Here is a 15,133-nt window from a genome sequence, read left to right on the forward strand (position 1 = left end):
TACAACATTGGTAGAATTTGTTGTTTTCGGGAGCACTGATAAATTAGGCTATCGAAATACTCCCGCCTCGTTCCCAGCCAATTTCGAACACGCCATCTCTGAGGGTTTCCCTGGGGGGAGGGGAAGACTACTGACCCAATAAAGCAAAATAAAAATGCAGCGTTACTTTTATTCTGAATTCCTCGCTTCCACCTCTCGAGGCTTCCAGGAGAGGCGAAATCAAAAGCACCGCTTGTTCGATTTTCCTTGCTGTGGTTCGTCAGCAACAAAATAGAAGCCCCCCACAACTTCCGTACCAGCCCTATCCTAGGCCGGCTCCGACTGCCGAACCCGTATGCAAATGAACCGTGAATCGCAGGACTGGAAAGCGCCTCACTCTTTTCATACACAAGGCGGCCCTTCAAAGCTGTTTTCCTTTTTCTATTATTACTTCAACCCTGCTTTCAATCAGGCGTTCCGTATTCGTTCTTTATTTTTCTTTGTCATTGCCATTTTATTTGTTCAGTTTATGGTTCAATACAGCGCTGCGATTTTCTGCACTGTGGTGCTGGCCTAATCAAGAACCTTCCAGCTTGGCATTTCGCGTGTACACGCATGCACAGAAGGCACGCGACATGGATGGGTACCGCCATCACATAAGCCTATTTTGCTGCAGCCGCGTCTCTCATTGTGTTCCACCCACCCAACCGACGCGATCAACGCCGCATTCTTCGCTCCACTGCGTTGGGTCCCTGATCGATGAAAACACGTCTTCCGTCTCCACCTATCTTTCTTCTCTCTTTTCTTTTACTCTGTCTATCTCTCTGATTCTGATTTCCATGTCTCTCGGCCTCCTAGAAGGTGCAGGCATTGTTGGCACTCTGGAGCACAAGTATTTGGCTCATTAGAGCGCCCAGCAGAAAGACTTTCTTTCTCGTTCTGTCCTTTGTTTTTTTTTTTTCTTTTGCATCCGCCCTGGCAAATTTCTTGCTCGTAGCATCGGTCTTACTGCTCCTAGAGGTATAGGAGAAATGCTCTCCAGGGAAAACGGCATCGACTTCAGCGGTGATGTCGCAGTTCGTCATTACAGAAAACTCCCACTGTCGCCTCTTGCTCAAAGAGAATTTTAGATATGCGGACTTAAATTATGGGAACATGTAGCCTGATAATTGCACACTTTCGGATGCCTGTTCCATGTGCGGTCGTGCGGACTACGCCTCTATCGGAGGACCACACGGTAATATAGGACCCAAAGAATGGGAGGAGGGGGGGAGGGGATTGCGTAGTTATTTCCTTCACTTCTACACCTCGGTGGAAGTGTAAAAGTCTGGAAATGTTTGTTATGCCCAAATTACGCTCCCAGGGAAAAAAAAGCGACCACCTGCAGCGCTTAGAATAGGCAGAAAGAACCCTCGATTCTTACTCGTTTCAATACAGTTTTATAACTAATGCGCCAGTGCCGGCGAGCTGCGCACACGTTCACTGCTTTCGTGGACTCTAATCCTAACTTCTTTCCGTTTCTCCAAAGGCGTTCTAAATGGTCACAGTCTGAGCTTCAGCGGGTTTTTTTTTACTATATTTCATATCGTTGTGCAAGCGCTCCATTTGGGACCACCTGGCTTCTGTGGCGGCCGTCTTCACACCGCGTTCTTCTTTCAGTGTGGTTCTGGCCAGTGATAGAAGGTCATGGGATAATAAAATATGCTTTAAAATCGCCGTCGTGCAACGAATTTTCTGCAGTGATACACAACACCACCGTAGGCGTCAGTGTAGCTTGTCGTCATAATCAAAGACTGACACCTTCACCAGTAGTTCGTTGGAGATGCTACAAAGCCAGCACGAGGAGTGGGAACTGGCTGATAAAGCGAGTCAGGTCCGTCAGGTGTTCACCGTACTACGCCCCATGTGTGCTTTAACGTGATTCCCTCATGGGTGTGGTAATTGGCATGGTACAATTTTCACTATCGCCTTTCTTTTTTTTTTGCCTTTTTGGGTGCAGGACGGGAACTGCTGGAGTTTTTTTTTTTTTTTCTATTTGTAGTCCTCAAGTTCTCTTGTCAAGGAAAGGCCAGTGAAGTTGCACGGCGCAGGCCAGTTCTTAGATTGCTCTTGATACGATAGAGCGCCGAGCTATAGATGAATTGCGCTGCGTCTTTGCGCTTCTTCATTCCTGTCTCAGGGACCCAAGAGATAGTTCGTTTCACAGAAGAAGGCAAGCGTTTGTGCTAAAATTGTTGAGAGGTAAACGTGGAGAAACAATATTTTTTTTATTTTTCTGTTTAGTATACCGAAAATTACATCACGTATCGTTTTTAATCGCGTGTACGCTGTAGACTACTCCATCTTCCGTATGACGCCTTCCGTTGAGAAGCAACCGCCATTGTCATGAGTGGTCGCTCTAATTGTGCTAAGTGCGCTAGGAATAATGGTGGAAAGCACTTACGCCGAACAGACAGGCAGTCTTTTTCAAAGTTCCTGTCTCGTTATGCGGGATTTGTTTGTTTTCCACGCGTGAATGAATACACATTGGCTTCACATTTACCCCACTGACCCTATTTTCTCGGTAACGCCCAATATCGACACCCGGTCTGCATCGGAGAATCGTGCCTTCCACGGACTCATGGCAACATACTCCGACTTAATGCGACTACTCTGTACTCTTTGTTTCTCTGCCTTTCTTCCAAACTTGTCCAAGAAGACTACGCCGTAGATGTCATATGTCTTCATCTTCCGCGTGTATTGGCCATATGTCCACACCGTATTTTCCAAATGCTTTTGTTATCTTTTCATTCTTTCATTCTACACTGGAGGCTCTCATCCTACAATAAATAAGCACTGCTTACGATGGCCATATTCATGATCCAGTTTTCATTTGTACAGTCCTACTCGTCAGGCTGATTAAAAGCATTGCCCATTCCCGGTTCTGCTTCACCGGCGGTTTCTTTCTTTTTAAGAGTGTTTATTATCTCAGAGAATAAAAAAAGAATGGTTATATGAATAAAAACAAAATGGGCTATTGTTTGATTGAAATAAAGACTGGCTGATCTAATGAAGTCGACGAGAGACCAACGTCGCGGTCCCCGTGTTAAAGCATTACATGATGTAGAACTGTACGGAGCTTTCGGCGCAGTTATGGTCGAATGTGTCTCTTTTATAGTTCTTTTCCTTTATTTTACTTTCTTTATATAATGTCTGCTACTGTTATAGCCCTTCTTAAAGAATTGAAAAAAATGATGAAGTGGATACGAAATATGTCAAGCTCGACTAAAGGCACCACGAATTATAAAGTAAAATGGAAAAGCAACGATGCGGCTGTTTCCCTATCCATTATTCGGCCAGTAGCGAGAATAACTTGAGGTTGTTTGCCTCCTACATGCAGGATATCTTTGGGGAGAAAGAGGAAGAAATTTAATTTCAAACTTTGTTCTCCGGACGTAGAAGTAACATACTTTAGATGGCCTCGTGTGTGGACCCTGTGATGGAGCAAAGTTGCATACTTTTATTTGCTGCGCGGAGAAATGAGTGAAACTGTCTGATATTTTTTTTATTTAGGACACAGCCACTGAAGCACTCTGAGTGAAGTTTTAAAAGCCTCTTGACAAAAAAACTTCTTTCTGAAGAGAGGTAAGTAAACTTCCTCGAAACTTGGATATTCCGTCTTGCTACAGAAAGCTAAGGATGCAACCCCGAAGCTTGGAAATCTTGACTGGATATAAATATAATATTTGTGATGGATACAGCACGCTTATATGAATGAGGTATCCTCAGCCTAAGCCATTCAAGCAGCGACTCATTCCTTTTTTTATTTATGGCTCGGAAGCCACGCCATCTTGCTCATCACTTTACTGCCCAGAGCTGAGGCAAGGAACAGTACCTACTGCATCAGCTATATTTCCTAGCAGCGCGCTGCTTGAATAAATAAGACATAGAATACTCGTTACACCTTAAATGAGCTACGCACATTGCACGGTTTATTTTGCATTGCGAACGCTGGTAAAACTGTAGCTACTGGATTCACGATATGCTGTGTTGTTTATTTAAAGGTGTACAGACCCAAAATTTCACAGACCAGTAAAGGATATAATTTGTTTCCTCAGTGTATAGAGAGTCCACGCAGCAAATTTAAATCTTTGGCATTCAGTGAAACGTTATTTAATATGATTGTTAATGTTGGTCGGTAAGTAGACCCAACATTTCTATCCGCACGAAACTTCGAAGTAGTGCGACGCAATGCTATAACAAAAATTGCGCGTCTCTGCATTCGTTTGTCCAATTCTAATCACGCGAGCCTTACAGCCTGCTCCTTGCCGCGCATGAGCAAACTTGTCACGCCGAGGATTTCCGAGCCGAAGGTGCAGCGGGTTCAATGTGTCGTCACGTAGGAGTCGCACGATCCTGCTGATCGAAACATGAACTGATAGGAAACAAAAATGACTTGTAATTAATTATTCCCAGACCGCTTGGGCTCTATGGATTTATTTTTACGATAACTGCTCTGGCAGGGACCTTTCATGGCCAAAAGAATTTGTGGCTAAAACTACTTAAAAATGCAAGTGCCTCCTACACTTTTTAGGTTTTGCAGTGAAAACGGCTACAGTGCACGGTCTGCGCAAAAAAAAAAAGGAACTTCATTAATTGCACCGTCACGGCGAACGAGTTGCAGTTAAAATAGCCTCGGACGTGGCGGAGCGTTCACATTCTGATATTCTCTTTTTCCGTGCCACATGCGCTCAAATAAGCGACCCAAACGCCTGTTATAGTACAGAATATATTCTTCACTTTTTCAGCAATTTTGAAAGAATGTACTGCGTCGAAAACAATATCACGCAATGATATAGGTAACAAAGGGCTTTGAAGGCCATTTGGTCGTGAGGGCCTTTTTCCTTCTTTTTTCGTTTCCTTGTTTTCTCTTTCTGTCTTCCTTTGTTTCTTTCTCCCTTATCCCAAAATTTTAAGCACTACAGCCTCGTTTCTTCTCCTTTCGAATATCCTGGAGGCTTCTTGAAAGAAATTCTGCGCTGCGTTTTATGCACGGCCGCGTTCTCGGCTAAAACTTGGGCACTATCCCCGCAGGGCGAAATCCTCGCAAGTACGATTCGTGGTAGAACCATAGCCTGCGGCCACTCTTCCGCTCCAGCATGAGACAAAGGTTCCGCTGGAGCGAAACCCCGTACCTGGAGGCACGCACGCTTCCTTTTGTTTCCGCTCATAGAATCCGGCGAACGTGCCCTCCCCGACTGGTCTCTGGTATAGGCTGCGCAGAAGTCGCCACGTTACCTTTACCGGCGGCAGTGGCGCTGTGTTGGCGCCATGAATCCGCTGCATTTCGCAACACGAAAGGCCCACGTAGCCCAGACTGCTCGCTCACACGCGGAGAGCGAAGTGGTGACGGGGAGGAAGCACGCAGGGTGAGAAAACGCTGACTCCCCTCACACTTGCAGACTCCTTTTTCATCCTTCTATGGTCTTCCTTCAGTCTTTCCCTTACGCTCGCTCTGCTTCCAATATTCTGTTCTACCTGCAGATCATCTGATCTTGCCTTCTATTTTCTGGAGAAGTTAACGCAAAAAACGGACAAGGGACAGGAAGAAAGGACACATAAGACATTCACAAGCGCTCGTGAATGTCTTATGTGCCCTTATTTCTGTTCCCTGTCCGTTTTCAGCACTAACTTCTCCAGAAAATGCATCACCAACTAGCCCGGCAGCTTGCTATCCTGAACTGCCTCCTATTCTCTTCTACTTTCGTCATTCGATCGGGGTTTCACGAGCGCTAAAACCTGCTTCTTGTTCTGCAGTTGTAGGTATAGGTGGTGGTGGTGAAAAACATTTATGGGAAATTAAGTTTTTTACAGAAAGATGATTGGGGTAGGACCCTATTGGCCCTTTCCCCTTACAATACTGGGTGGAGCCCCTATTCCGGTGCCCCATTGGCAAGCAACGCCGCCCGCGTCCGTTGAACCAAAGCCTGTTGGCTTTTTAGGTCTTGACAGCCGAGCAGGGCCGCCTCCCAGTCCTCTCTGGTGGGGTTGAGGTTGGGGGGGATAGATGGGTTTGACTGACACGCCCAAACCATGTGGAAGGTGTCAGCCACCTCCCCACAGAACTGGCACGCGCCATCAAAGGATGTATTGAAGTGTTTAAGCACCGCCGGGCACAGCACAGTGTTAGTAAGAATTTTGATGAGGAGGCGCTCGTCAGCGCGATCCAGACCCTTACAAGGGGCCGGGTAGCGCCGGTGCTCCTCCTTGTAGTAATCGGTGATTTGTTTGAATGTAAGGGCCAGATTGTCTGATTGGGAGTACCCTTCTAAGGACAGGGAGATAGCCCGGGGAGAGAGTGCGCGGGCGGCCTGATCGGCCTGTTCGTTTCCCTGGAGTCCCTGGTGACCGGGGGCCCAAATCAGGTTGCGTGGAGTTGGATCTTCGCATCGACAGCTATATTCCAGTATGCGCCAGGCAAGCGGGGGAGCCCAGCCCAACTCGTAGTTCCGACAGGCCCCTCGCGAGTCGGTGATGATGTGTTTTGACTTGGGATTCGTGAGAGCCAGAGCAATGGCAATCTCCTCCGCGTGTGTTGCGTTGTAGGCTTTGAAAGTGAGCCCGTTAACTGTGTTTGTGTTGTGTACGACTGCGGCCGTGTACCACCCCCCGTGGTGTGGGCCGGTAACGTCCACGTAATACACGTGTTCTTGGTTACCATAGTATCGCGCCAACGCTTCCGCGCGCGCCTGGCGACGACCGCTATGGTCTTCTCTGGACATGTTGCGGGGAAGGGGTCGGACCCGGAGGGCGCGTCTCCAGGGTTCTGGCACTCTCTCCCTTTCCTCAATGTGGTAGTCATGTTTGATGTGTAGCCGGTCCAAGAGGCGGCGACCGGACGTGGTCTGTGAAAGACGCGTGTATTGGTTGACTAAGTGGGCTTCTCGAAGCTCCCTAAATGTGTTCACCACGCCCAAAGCCAGAAGCCTCTGGTTGGACGTGGTGACCGGGAGATCGAGAGACCGCTTGATGACTTTCCGCAGGATGACCTCCAGTTGGTCATCATCGTGTTTGCGCAGGTGCAAGTAGGGAGTTGAATAGAGGATTCTACTCGTTACGAAAGCATGGGCAAGCCGCAGTGCATCCTTGCTTCGTAATCCGCCCCGCTTGTTGGAGACCCGGCGGACCATGCGGCCCACCTGGTCTCCCACCGTGCGAAGTTTGGCTAGGGTGGTGTCGACTTTGCGTTGGTGGTGTATGAAGAGGCCAAGGACGCGGATCTCCTTGGCCTCCCGGATCGGTCCCGAGGGGAGACTGATGCGAAGCGGTGTTGTGTCCCGAGGGGAGGGACGTAAGTGCACAAATTCTGATTTAGCTGGGGCGCACTGGAGTCCGCAGTAGGCCGCGTAGTCGTCGACTAGGGTTGCCGCTGCTTGCAGGCAGGACTCCATGTGGCCCAGGTTACCTTGCGTGGCCCAGATTGTAATGTCATCCGCATAAAGAGCGTGATGTATCCCGGGCAGAGAAGACAATTTGGAGGGAAGACGAAGCATTGCCAAATTGAAGAGCAGGGGAGACAGGACCGCGCCTTGAGGTGTTCCCCTCGAGCCGATGGTGTATGGCCCGTGTTCCGCATCTTGTATGCGTATATAGGCTTGACGGTCTGTAAGAAATTGTCTTATGTAATGGAATGTTTTGTGGCCACAGTTGGTGTTACTGAGGTGGTCCAGGATTACTTCATGTTTGACGTTGTCGAATGCGCCTTTAAGATCCAAGGCCAGGACCACCTTGTCGTTGTGGGGACATTCTACAGGATCTAAAATGTCGTGGTGGAGCTGCAGAAGTATATCCTGTGCTGACTTGTGAGGACGAAAACCGAACATAGTGTCAGCGAAAATGTGCTGTGTTTCGAGATAATCGGAGAGTCTGTCACGCACCATCGTCTCCATCAGCTTGCCGACACAAGACGTGAGGGAGATGGGGCGAAGGTTCTCCACATCAATAGGTTTGCCGGCCTTCGGAATGAAGGTCACGAGAGCCGATTTCCAATCGAGAGGGAGAGGAGTCTCTCCGTCCCAAATGCTATTGATGTATTTGAGGAGCGCGGCGTAGGCTGCGTCGGGAAGGTTGGCCAAGAGCTTGACCGTAACCTTGTCGCGCCCGGGTGCAGTGCCCCGCTTCATCTTGCTTAAGGCCGCCCGGAGGTCGTGGAGCTGGAACGGAGTGTCCAGCTCCATGTTCTCTTCGCCTGCATAAGAGTACGCCGCCGGCCGGGGGTCCTTAGTGGTGCACAGGTATCGATCCCTGAGCGTGTGCGCTAGCTGTGTTGTCGATCCTTTAAAGTTGTGCAAGGCCCTATGTAAGTGGCGTTGGGTTTCCGTGCGTGTTTGTATTGGTTCAATGAGAGCGCGGAATAGGCGCCACGTGTTGCGGCCAGACATCTGGCGCGCAGCCGCGTTGCACCGGTCCACCCAGTTAGTGTCGGCTAGCTGAGTAGCATATTCTGCTGCCCGTTGTGTGAGTTCGAGGATGCGTTTCTTTAGGCGTCTGTTATGCTTCTGTTTCTTCCATCGTTTGGTGAGGCTGCGGCGGGCCTCCCAAAGGTGGAGCAAGTGGTTGTCCACGTCCGTTTGTGTTTCTGTGAGCTGTATCAGCTTTTCGTGTTGTGTGAGTGTAGACGTGAGCGATTTGGACCATGCGTCGTATCCCGACTGGACGGGGTCTACGATGGGTAGAGAGGTGCGGAAAGTCGTCCAGTCCGGGACACGAGCTTGTGTTAGTGGACGTTTCAGGGGACGCATGTAAATGGTTGTGTTGATTATACAGTGATCACTACCCAGAGTGTCCTCTGTATTCAGCCAGTCGGCATGGCGTATGTTGCGTGTAAATGTGAGGTCCGGGCAAGTATCTCGTTGAATCGAATTGCCGACACGTGTTGGGTTGGCGGGGTCAGTGTGTAAAGTGAGGCCAAGTGTGGAAAGAAGTTCCGCAAGCTTCCTCCCACGTCTGTCCTCCCGGGGGTACCCCCATAGCCTGCTCGGGGCGTTGAAATCCCCGACGATCAGAAGGGGATCCCTTCCAGCCACCTGCATAGCTTGGGTGAAAATTTCATTGAACGTGACGTTCTTAAGTTTAGGTGGGCAGTAAATGTTTAGAATGTGTACAGGTGGGTCAGACCGCTTTAGGGGCAGCACTGACACCATCGTGTATGGGAAAGGCGGTGTTGTGGGGAGCGTGACCTCCTGCGCAGTATACTGCTTGTGAACAAGTATACATGTCTGCGGGTTGTGTTGAAATGTAGTGTAGTTTGTTAGTTTGGCCCCCGCACCGGGTTCCTGAAGGGCAACCACGGCAACGAGGAACTCAAAGGTCTCAAGATAGAGGCGGAGATGAGTCCGCTTCGTGCGATTCTTGAGACCACGGCAGTTCCACTGCGTTAGTGTAAGCGGCTGAGTTGTTCTTGCTCGCGACTTAGGGTTGGGGGCCATGGTCGGAGGCGGAGGGTGGGGTTACGTTGTTAAGACTCCCCAGTCCGCTAGTGCCCGGCGCAGACGTGCAGGAGTCTTCCGAGAGGTCAAATTCATCGGGAATAACTCTGTTGAATTTGGAGGGGCGGTTAGCGTCCCTGATTGGCCCTACGCGTTTAAGGACGCGCGGATTGTCTTTTATCCATTTTTGGATAATGTGAGTTACGGCTTGTGTCACCTGTGCGATGACACTCTCCACCTGACACGCAATGGTATCGTGGATAATTTTGGGGAGGTCAGCCAATTGTGTTTCAATCGCGGTCACCCGGGTCTCCAGGGCCGCGGCGCGACTCTCCACAGGAGTAGGAATCTCCCTGTCTGTGATGTTTTCTTCCTCGCCGCTCGACGTGGGCGGAGTAGGGAATTGGGCTTTGAGCGAGTTAAGCTCGCTGGCTAGTTTTTCGTTTTGAGCGCGCAAGAGGGCGAGCTCGCGCTTGAGTTCCTGCGTCTCGGCGGTGCTGGTGGGGGAGGAGGGAGGAGGGGAAGGAGAGGAGGCGACCCTCGCCCAGCTGCCTACCTTGGGTTGGTTGCAGGCGGCGCCGCCAGATGAAGCGCTGAGAGCTGGGAACTCCGCTGCTCCGGGTGGTGGCGGTACCGTTGCTGTCTTGCCAGGGGGAGGCCGTGGCGTCTTCTGGTTGTTTTGCTGGCGGCCGTTGGCGTGACTGGCCCGTGTCGCGCCGGAATTGGCTCCCTTGGGTGTAGGTATAGAGCTGTTCGAGATATCGCGCGTTTCTTGAAAGTTGCCTCTAGGAAAGTATTTTGAGCCTCCGTACTAAGCCTAACTGAGAAGACTTTTTCTGAAAAATAAAAGAACAAAACAGAATAGACTGCCAACCTGTGGAACCATAAGCGCCAGCATTATGTTTTCCGGGCAAGCTGAGAAGATCCTGCAGTACTGAAAAAGGCTAAGCCGGGCGGTTCGGAAGGAAGTGGGGACTGCGAGGCGGTGACCACAACGGTACGTGCTGGGGCAATTTTGCGCAGCCATTCGGTGAGACGTTATATAGTGCATATCCCAAAAGCAAACCCGAAAGTGGCAATGATCCGTCGGAGGCTCACTTTCTAAAGATATAGTCTTCCGAGTTTTGCTTCCTATTGAGATTTGTCCTTTTTTTTCATGACCATTGCCGAAGGTTGCCGCTGCCAGGTTTCTGTGTTTGCAATTGAGGCACAAGACACTTTAGGTGAGCCAAGTTTTTTAAAGCTATGCAACATTTTATTGCATGCGATTATAGCGTTTCATTGCGTCCGCTCCGGCCGGCATTTCGACATACATAAAGCGAGTGCTTCAAAGCGTCTAAAGCTTCCTTAACAATGAGAGCATCAACCCCCGTTTTCAGATGTACTGTCTTTCTCAAAAGTAACCTAGTTGCATGGTTTGCTTCTAGCTTGTATAGTGGAGCCCTCGTTGCTTTCCTAAATATTGAAAGGTGTTGGAAGGTAAGAAGACCCCCAGTCCTTACCTTTTAACGACCATTTCAGTTTCAGGGAAGCTGTAAGGGCTCCACTGTACCTGTAGAAGCGAACCATGCAACCTGGTTACTTTTGACAAAGACTGTACGCTGGACTGGGAATAAGGTGGTAAAAAACGGAACCGGGATTTGACGCTCACCGCTCTTCAGATGCCTAACGAGAAGCGGAATACAAGGAGCCCGTTCACTTACGCTTCTTAAAGTGCCGCTAGGTCACTTGTATCCTTTTGTAGGCGTCCTATCTTTTCGCCACATGCAGCCCCCAAAAATGGCACTCGCGAAGGTCTGCTCTGCAGTAGTTAGCGTTAACTTGACGAAAACAAGCAGCGCCCTCCAAATCAATTCAAAAGTGCCAACGAAGGACCAAAGCGCAAAGCTCCCACGTGCCGATTTATCCACAGCAAGAATATGCGGGCCTGTGAGCTCGTGCAGCCCTTCTGGAGTATCAGGCCAGTGGCATGTTCATCGGGCCACCATGTCTCTCACTATAAATGTTCGAGCTCTCAGTCTCTCTCAGTTCTGCAGCCTGCGCTGATCGCCTCTGAAAACGAATTAACATTCGAAATTCGAGGCTCCTTGATATTAGAGGAAACTATCGGTGACGTCCCACTAAGCTCGTGTACAACCCAAAAATTTTTTTCAGCAGGGTTGGTGCAAAATGCTTATACTACTCGAAGGTATTTCTCTTTGTAAGGTGGCACCCTTGTAAAGTGGCACGCTTGTAAAGCGGCACCCTTGTAAAGTGGAACCTTTATAAAGGGGCACCCTTGCAAGCGGCTCAAGCGAGACATTAACGCACGCATGCCCGGACATCCACATCGATGACGACGAAGCTTTGTCAGTGCAAAAATAAGAAAAGTCGAAAAGAAAACAGACTCCTCCCACTTTTTGCGTTCCTTAAACTCAGAACTTTGTATAAACCGAAATAAATCCCAAGCACATTGTTCTAACACAGTGTTTCCCCAACTCCAGTTCTTTGTTTCATGTCTTACATTCACTGAGCACACGCTCCGGTGTTTGTATAGCCGTAATATGAAACTAGGCATCGCCGTCCGCTGCCTACAGACGTCGTAATCTCATCTCATTTCGTAATGGAAGAAGCAAGAACCACGTGCTTCCAATAACGATGGCCATTCGCGTGTCTTGGTTGTTCCTTACTTTCAGCATCATCATTCTTTCTCCTCCAGCCTCATCTGGCTGTGAGTGGCTCTTACGCAACAACGTCGTCTCGCCATCGGAGCGCGCATTTTCTGCGCCTAGCCCGCGAAAGGCGTTCATCGCTTGTTTTAGCACGCTGTGCTGTCCTGCGAGCCTTTTTCTGACGTAGGCCGTCGGATCGAGCAGGATTAATCAAGCATTAAGGACGGAGAGGCGGAGAGGGTGTAGATCGACGCCTAATCCGGATAATCCGTGCATCCAGTGGCCGTCTTACAGCCTTCCTCGTACCGTTCCATGCGAGGATTAAGAGTGTAGTGAACCATCAGGCCACGAACTCTGGCTGTCCGCCTCATCACGGGGCCAGAGTTGAAATGGGTATGTCTATGGCATGATGGCCAAGGCATGTGCGTGCGTGAACCGCTGTGCTGACGACACCCGGTTTCTAGGAATCGCTTTCACTTCTTGTCCACCCTTCAGGCAATAAGGGTACATTTTGGAGCGGGAACATTTCGTCAGAAATGTGCCTGGCTTGAAGGCGAATTAGGCAGAAAATGATACCCCGACCAAAGTCTCATGAGCCGACGTTTCGTTGCCAACTCGGCACCTTCATTAAGGCTGACTGGGTGGAACCAAGAGGCGCGCTTTTTTAACCACTGTGCAGGTCATTTGCCCGCCTTAGCCACTGCGTTAAATGGAGACGGGGGAAATCTACATGCAATCTTTATTGTTAATAAAAATTAATTCTGGAGCTTTTTCTGGCTGTACTGATGTTTCTTCGGCTGTAAAACGCTCATTTAAGGCTCAGAAAATTTGATTTAAATATTTAAAATCCCCCCCACCCCCAATTCTAACTCGTGATTTCAATACCAAAACAGACTCCGGGATCGCCGTTTTAAAGTCAATGACGCTGTAACAGAGCCTCAGGGATCACCGAATACAGCGCAGCTTGTTTAGGAAAATGGCCTGTGGTCGCGGGCCTATGCTTCCTTCCTTTACGTATCCTCACTTATAAAAGCATCGTTTTTTTCATTGAAAGTACCTTCTTTATGCTTAGAACATGGTGATCTCTCGATGCGGAACATATTCAATTTGCGATCAGTATTCCTTTATTGTCGATTTGCGGCGTTAATTATTTAAGGTTCATGGTTCAATCGCCAGCTAAGTATTACAGTTTTCTTTTTAAATCTACCCTTGCATTCTTATATTCCTTAATCACATTTGAGTCAGGCTACGATCTCGCAATCCCAGTTTAACTCAGGTTTTCATTATTTTTATTGCACAGCTCCACATATGACGTCACGAGCCTCCCAACGCGCCAAATACGGCGGTTTCTCTCCCGAACTGAAGTTCTACGCTGTAGTGTAAAAATAATTTGCGGTCATTGGTAGATGTTCTCGTCCTGCAATTAACTCAACTTGGCTGATGATGATCATTTAGATGATGGTGAAAACAGAATTTGTGAGGACGATGATGGTGGTGGTAGTGTGGTTCGAAATTTATCGACATTTCAAAACATTGGGATATTCCTAATACCATGCTAAAAACACTGCGGCTCGAGTAGCTTCAGCGAAATTGGTCGTAAAAAGGCGCATTCTCATCTGTGGTCTGCTTACTCACGTCCGCGAAATAATTAACCTCTCATTGAAGGAAAGCTCATTCTTCCGTTAATGAAAGCGCGGAAATATTCATGCATTTTTACAGCCCGTAACGCAGCCGTCATTATAGATCAACCTTTCTTTGCTGCTTAGGGAATGAATATTACTGTAGCCCTTAGCTGCCTTTTATGTGCGCCTAGGCACTGCAAGGATCACTATTGGCCGCCCCTTGACTTTGTCGGTGTCAGAGGAGGACCAGATTCTGCATTTCTCAAGTGTGCTTTTCACTGCCCGTTTTGTTCTCACGAAGTGAAGACAGGCCTAATTTGACCGAATAATTTTCTTGGGCGTAGTTAATAATGTAACGTCGCGACATTTTCAAACCGACCTCTTCACGCCAGTAATTGGAACTGCAGACGATAACTAAAGGACTTTCGACATAAAGCAATTAGGACCCAACAGAACATCCAACGGCGCTAACTAGACCCATTCGACGTGACCTACGTGAGTTCTTTTTCTCTCAAAGTACAGCCCGACCCAAAGTTTCAAGATTCGTGCTTCCGGTGGAGCCTAATGAACTCCTCAATGACTGCCAGACGAGTGAGCAACGTCGGCTCTCCATTGATCTTCGTTTTTTCAACGTCAGCGCAGCGACTTCAACGATGACCCGGGGAGGACACAAAGCCCAGCGGCAACGATTAAGTAGGAGATCGATGCAGGAAAAACGTATACGAAAAAAAAAAAGAAAAGAACTGCGGCTTACCTTGGCAACCTATCGCTCCACTGTGAGGCGGCCAGGCTCACCACCGTTGCCACCACAACCCCCTGCCGCGGATATTTGTTTGACCTAGGCGGATTACTTGGGATTAAGACCGCGACTTCGTGAACTTAATCCCAAAAAGAGCGGGGAGTTCTGGCATAGGGCAAGCAGCTGGGGAAGGAAGCTTGTTTACTTTTCTTCCTCTGGTTTTACAGGGTAACCCGCCGGTGTAAGGGCTTCACCTGGAAGCAAAGAAAGCGGCGGCCGTCGGCGGGGTTAATTCGGTCGTGCGACTCTGTCTCGATAATTGGAGTCTTTTTTATTTTCCCACAAAAAAAAAGCTTGCAATTTATCTTGGGTTCTTGGCTTCGGCGGTGACCACAAAAGTACAGGGCTTTTGTGTCCTTAAAGAAGGGCAAACAGCTCGCATTGCGTTTCCTTTTAAACTACCGCTGTTCAGGATTAGGAGTTCAGTTCGGATTTTCAGTGTTTTGGTTTTAAACGTTTCTGCAGAGTCGGGAGTTTTAGTGTTTGTTGATTCGGAACGAATCTGGATGGATGAAAGCGTAGCAGTCATTAGTTGAAGCGAGCCTCGCTTGCTCTAGGTTTCGCAAACGTTCTTCGTGTCTTGTGGCCTGGGATCAATGAGCGGATGGTTTCAGT

At 48.8% G+C, this 15,133-nt stretch overlaps 1 protein-coding gene across 5 annotated transcripts in view; it reads left to right on the forward strand.

The window, feature by feature from the left end:
* LOC149358579 (uncharacterized) overlaps positions 1–15,133 on the forward strand; it is a 268,691-nt gene that overhangs the window by 53,326 nt on the left and 200,232 nt on the right. The window contains exon 2 of one of the 5 annotated variants that reach the window (XM_089570691.1): positions 10,619–10,669. The exons of the other annotated variants lie outside the window; for them this stretch is intronic. The gene's annotated coding sequence lies outside the window, so the exon portion shown is untranslated. The remainder of the gene's footprint in view (positions 1–10,618; positions 10,670–15,133) is intronic. 5 annotated transcript variants of the gene reach the window in all.

Source organism: Amblyomma mixtum, chromosome 2 (assembly GCF_055824585.1).
Source record: "Amblyomma mixtum isolate Tamu chromosome 2, ASM5582458v1, whole genome shotgun sequence".
In the NCBI taxonomy this organism is placed as follows: Eukaryota; Metazoa; Arthropoda; class Arachnida; order Ixodida; family Ixodidae; genus Amblyomma; species Amblyomma mixtum.